The sequence below is a fragment of the Terrapene carolina genome, unplaced genomic scaffold (assembly GCF_002925995.2).
Source record: "Terrapene carolina triunguis isolate 2854851 unplaced genomic scaffold, T_m_triunguis-2.0 Scaffold33895, whole genome shotgun sequence".
In the NCBI taxonomy this organism is placed as follows: Eukaryota; Metazoa; Chordata; order Testudines; family Emydidae; genus Terrapene; species Terrapene triunguis.
In genome coordinates, this window is record NW_020698246.1 from 1,020 (window position 1) to 6,499 (window position 5,480).

The following is a 5,480-nucleotide window of genomic DNA, read 5'->3' on the forward strand; positions in this document are numbered from 1 at the left end:
GAAGAAGGACAATGAGGTACCTTTGCTGATGTTTACAGGGGAACTCCTCCCAGGTATGAGGGGCAACATGATAGAATGCACAAAGGTGCTTGTGAAAATTTAGCAAGTGGGCAACGAACGGAGGCAAGTATCCTGGGCCAATCGGAGTTAGGAGTCGGCATTGTGCTAGTGAATGATAGACGGGATAGGTATGGTGCAGTAGGGCGTGAATGGCTATGAAAGTGAAGAGGAGTCATTTTTATGCATGATGTGATGAAGAATGGGGAGCCAGTGGAGGGCTACAAAGAGAGGTGACATGGACAAAGCGATGAGACAGGGAAATGATCTTTGCAGGAGTGTTTTGAATGGATGTAAGTGGAGCAAGATTGCATTTGCCAAGGCCGGAGAAGAGGATGTTGCAGTAATCGAGACGCAAGATTCTGAGAACCAGGATAAGAGATTTGTTTGTTCTACTTGCTTAAAGTTTGTCTCGTTCCTGCATCCAGTGAGAAAAGCAGGATGGAAGGGGAATGGATCAGAAAGGATAAGGGTGAGCTAACCTACCAGGAGTAGATGAAGCAGATGAAATAGGGCAAAGACACCACAAGCTGCAGCCAGCGCCAATTGGGGATTGCGTAAGCCACCCCAGCCAGAATGCACTGCCCGATTGTGCAGCAGTATCCATAGATGGTGATCACAACGGCCCGTGTGCGGGTAGGTATCCATTCCACAGCTGGGGAGAGACACACACAAAGGGAAAATAATCTCTATGTCCTTGGGCTGATGACCTCCAGTGGTGAGAACCAGCATGAGCGGAGGCAGCAGGAACATGTACAAACAGCCTTCCCCTGGCTCTTTGAGGCTGAGATGAAATAGCTCCCCAGAACCTGCATTCCCTGATCCATGCCTCCTTCCCCTGCTAGTTGCATCCCACCTAGTGGTAGTAGGTGGTACTGCGCCCCGCTGGAGGCACTCCATCCCCCCTCGCCATGGCAGCAGCCAGTACTGCGCCCTGCAGCAACTCCAGCCCCCTGGTGGCAGCAAGCAGTACTGTACCCTGCAGGGTTGCAAACACTCCAGAAGACCCCCCCAACGGTAGCAGGCTGTACTGTACTCTGCAGGGTTGCAGCTGCTCTAACACCCCACAATGGCACACTTATGGACCCTGAAGTACATCAGCCACAATACACAGCTGTTATGTAATTGAATAAGCTGAGTTCCATTAGCCTCTGATACCCAACTGCCCCTGGGTCCTTCAGTTCCTAGAGGACCTGTATACACTGTATAGTGCAAGGGACTTTCTAGAAATGAGGAGGGCATTCTGTAGCTCCTGGCTGATGCACATGGCCTGTACCTGTTCTGTAGAAGATGTATTGTGGAATATCTGTTCTGTTGTGAATCATCGTCATCTGATGACGGCACTCCACTCTAAATAGTTTCCCTTCCATTCTTGGGGACTGTAGGTGTTCGGCCGGGGCTCATCCCCCTCCGGGGCGGCTGGGAACCAGGCCGCCTCACTACTTCGGTCCGGTGAGTCGGGGAATTAGCCTGGCTGTGCGGCCAACAGTCGGCACCTCAGGCCCTCAGGCAGGGGCTTAGCAAACAGTTCAATAACAGTCCCAGGCCCTGGGTCAGGGCAGGACAACAAACAGTCAATGGCTCAGGCCCTCAGGCAGGGGCTGAGCGAACAGTTCAATAATAGGCCCTGGGTCAGGGTGGGGCAACAAACAGTCGGCACCTCAGGCCCTCAGGCAGGAGCTGAGCAAACGGTTTTAGAACAGCAGTCCCAGGCCCTGGGTCAGGGCGGGGCAGTAGAGAGTTTGTAGCTCAGGCCCTCAGGCAGGGGCTGAGCAGACAAATAAGTTTAGGAGTCCCAGGTCCTGGCTCCGAAGGCCCTGGGAGAGGGGGAGACTGCCACCCGCACGTTGGGTGGCAGGGGGAACACAGGCCCACCCACTCCACTGCGTCCCAGCCCGGGGCCCTAGCAGCGGCAGAAGACCCACTGCTGCATCACTGGGATCCTGACCACTATACACTGACATTGGCTCTGGGTGTGCTGCAGCCAGATTAGGGTCGGCTGCCCCCGGGCTACTTCCTACCTCCCCCTCTAGAGGTACCTGTGTCTGGACAGAGTCTTCCAAGGAGTCAAGCACCGTGGGCTCCTCTGGGTACCCGGCGGGCAGTAGGCTTGGCAACTCCTCTGGGTAACTTGCCACTGACGGGAGCTAGGCCACAGGTCTCTGGCTTCTCCGGTGGCCAGGCCTCTAGTGAGCTCAGGGAGTGGGCTTTTGTACTTCCTGTCCTGCGCCCTGACCTCTGGAGGGCGGGCGCAAGCTCCACTGGCTTCGCCCACTTTGGCGTCCGGAGGGGCTCATCCCCCTCCGGGACGGCTGGGAACCAGGCCGCCTCACTACAGGGACCTGCATGCTATTGGAAGCTGCCCTGTTTTGTGGTATCTCCTGTGCTCTGGCACTGCAGAAGCACATGGAGGTGGGATTGTTCCAGAGAACTCAGTTCTCGTTTAGGTACCACATTCTCAGAAGAGGACAGGCTCAGATTTCAAGGCGCAAAATACCTCCTAAATAACATGCTCAGGTATTTGTCAGCTGTGGCAATCAGTGTCCCAAAGGGAGCTGCTGAGTGCTTTGGTAAATCCAGGTTGGAATGGGACCTAGGACTTTTGGAAAATCTAGCTCCCGATTTTTGGTGCTGAGATCTTGGACATCCCACCCATGTGGTGTGTGCTTCTGGTCTCTCCGTGCTCCCACCACAGAGTAATTTATCAGCAGCGGGAACAAAGCACTTCCGTCCATCCCCAGTAACCAGCTCATCTTGTGTCTGGGATGGCAGGCGCCAGACACACTTACACAGAGAGACACCGTTCATCACAATGCCCGAGAAGGCCATTCCGGTCAGGAAACGGAAGATGCAGTAGGCAGTGAAGCTGGGCGAGAAGGCAGTGCTGGTGCCCGTGACAGCCATCTGCAAGTAGCACCAGATCAAGAGAGACCTGCGGCCAAACCTGAGCCAAAAAGAACCAAGAGAACAGGTGAGGGAAACCCAGGATGCTGAGGCAAGTGTGTTCAGAGTAGGAGTTAAACCTGGTGCAAGGAACTATTGGTGCCATTGACTGGCTTGGGGAAAGGGCAAAGAGGCAGGAGGCCTCAGTTCTAAAACCAGCTCTGTGGCACGTGACAAAAGGTTATTGATGAAAATACTTCATGTCAGCCGTGCTGTAGCTGCTAATGATGAGGCCTGCAGGGCTGGATTAAGGCAATCTAGGGCCCTGGCAGTCGGGTTATCCCCTGGCTGGTATTTGACTGTTAGAAAAACATGCAATCTTGATTTAAAAATCTCCAGGGCTGGAGAATCCACCGCAGCCCTTGGGCCGTTGTTCCAATGGGTAATTCCTTTTGCTGTTAGAAATTTGCACCTTATTTCCAGTCTGAATTTGTCTAGCTTCAATTTCCAGCCACTGGCTCTTGTTAGACCTTTCTCTGCTAGATGGAAAAGCCTCTTATCAGATTGCTGCTCCCCGTGTAGGTACCTATATAGAGAGCCCCATGTTTTTTGCAAATGTGAAATAATATGAAATAAAGCTAAAAACTCACCCTGCAGTGGCAGCTCCTGTCCTGTGAAGCTCGGCCTGGCTCCCCACTCTGAACGGGGTGGGGTGCCTGGCCAAACTGAGCAGCACTGCGACCCCGTGTGCCAGGCCACAACACCCTGAGTTGAGAGCCAGGCCCAGCCGCACCACACAGGACCCCAGGAGCCGCTTCTGCAGGGTGAGTGCAGGGCAGGCTCGGGGGTGCAACACTTACCTCCCCCAGAGCCTCCCAACCCCTGTTGGCAGGACTCAGCCCCCCTCCGGGGCCTCCCAACCCCCAGGGCAAGACCCGATCCCCTGCATGGATAACATTAACAAAACAAAAATAACAAGAAATTCCCCAAAATATAAAATAAACAATTATTAAAAGAATTCAAGAGGCTCCACTTACAGACTGTGATCAAGTCACCCCTTAACCTTTGCTTTATAGATCGAGCTCCTGGAGTCCAGGGCCGCCCAGAGGATTCAGGGGGCCTGGGGCAAAGCAATTTCGGGGGCCCCTTCCATAAAAAAAAGTTGCAGTACCATAGAATACTATATTCTCGTGGGGGGGCCTGGGGCCTGGGGCAAATTGCCCCACTTGCCCCCCCCCTCTGGGCGGCCCTGCTGGAGTCTCTCACTGTAAGGCACGTTTTCCAAGCCTTTAATCATTCTCGTGGGTCTTCTCTGGCCCCTCTCCAACCTACCAACATCCTTCTGGGATTGTGGACACCGGAACTGAACACAGGATTCCAGTAGCAGTCACACCAGTGCCAAATACAAAGATACCATAACTTCTCTCCTCCTGCTCGAGATTCCTGATTCCCCCAGGAATCAGCCTTGCTCGGCTTCATAACGACATTGCTCTCACCTGTCTGACAGACCTCCAAAGATGATGCCTCCCGCCAGGATCCCAGCCATGTAGATGGACTGAGCCATCTGCTTCAGCTGCCGGGAGTCACACACCAGGTCCCACTGTAAGGGAGAGAGAAAACGAAGCTGGGCTCCAGGAGGAAGACTGGCTTGTGGTTAATGCCCCAGACTGGGGCTGAGATTTTCAGAGCCATTAATGGCATTTAGACAGCCAGTTCCCATAGCAATCATTACAATTCATTTTTAATTTGTTAATTACAAGTCCAAAGCTACCTACTGTGGAAGTAGAGCAAGGCCTAACAGGGATTGGAAGGGGATTTTAATGCAAACAGGTTTTTTTGTTGGCAAGAGTCAGGCTAACTGTACCCCTAATAACGCAAGATTTGTAGAAGCGAGAATTGTGTAAGGCAAGTAAAAAAAACTGTGTAAAAAGTTGTTGTGACCTTGTGTAAATAATATAAAATGTAGACTAAAGTCTAAATAAATAAATAAATAAAATATCAAAATAACCTTTGTATAAACAAAATGTAGCTGCTGCTCATTATTGTCTGTAACAAAAGGTATAAATGCTTGCTGTAATTGTTTACCTGTAGAGAGACCTGGCTAGGAGGGGGAGACCCTGTGTCCTAGTGCACTCTCTCCCTCTACGCAATTGCTTGAGATAATAATATCTGACTTTGCTGCACCCAACCAAAAGAGTAAGAACTCTGTTTTTCTCCGACACTACATTTAATGGGAAATGTGATCTGCAGGGCATCACAGCCTTAATCTCTCTGAGCACGTAGCACAGTCTCAGTTGGGATCTGTGCAGTGCCCAGTGCAATGGGGCCCTGATTGGAGTTGGGGTCCATGCAGTATCCGGCACAAGGGTTCCCCAGTCTGAGCTGGGCTCTGTGCAGTGCCAGGCACAACAGGGCTCCACTCTCAGCTTGGGTCTGTGTAGCATCTGGCACAGTGAGTCTCCAAACTCAGCTGGGTCTCTGCAGTGCCTGGCAGAATGGGTCCTTTCGATGTTAATGTAGGATCAAATATAATGATCCCA

At 52.2% G+C, this 5,480-nt stretch overlaps 1 pseudogene; it reads right to left on the reverse strand.

Annotated features, from left to right (window-relative positions):
* LOC112123354 overlaps positions 1-5,480 on the reverse strand; it is an 11,433-nt pseudogene that overhangs the window by 655 nt on the left and 5,298 nt on the right.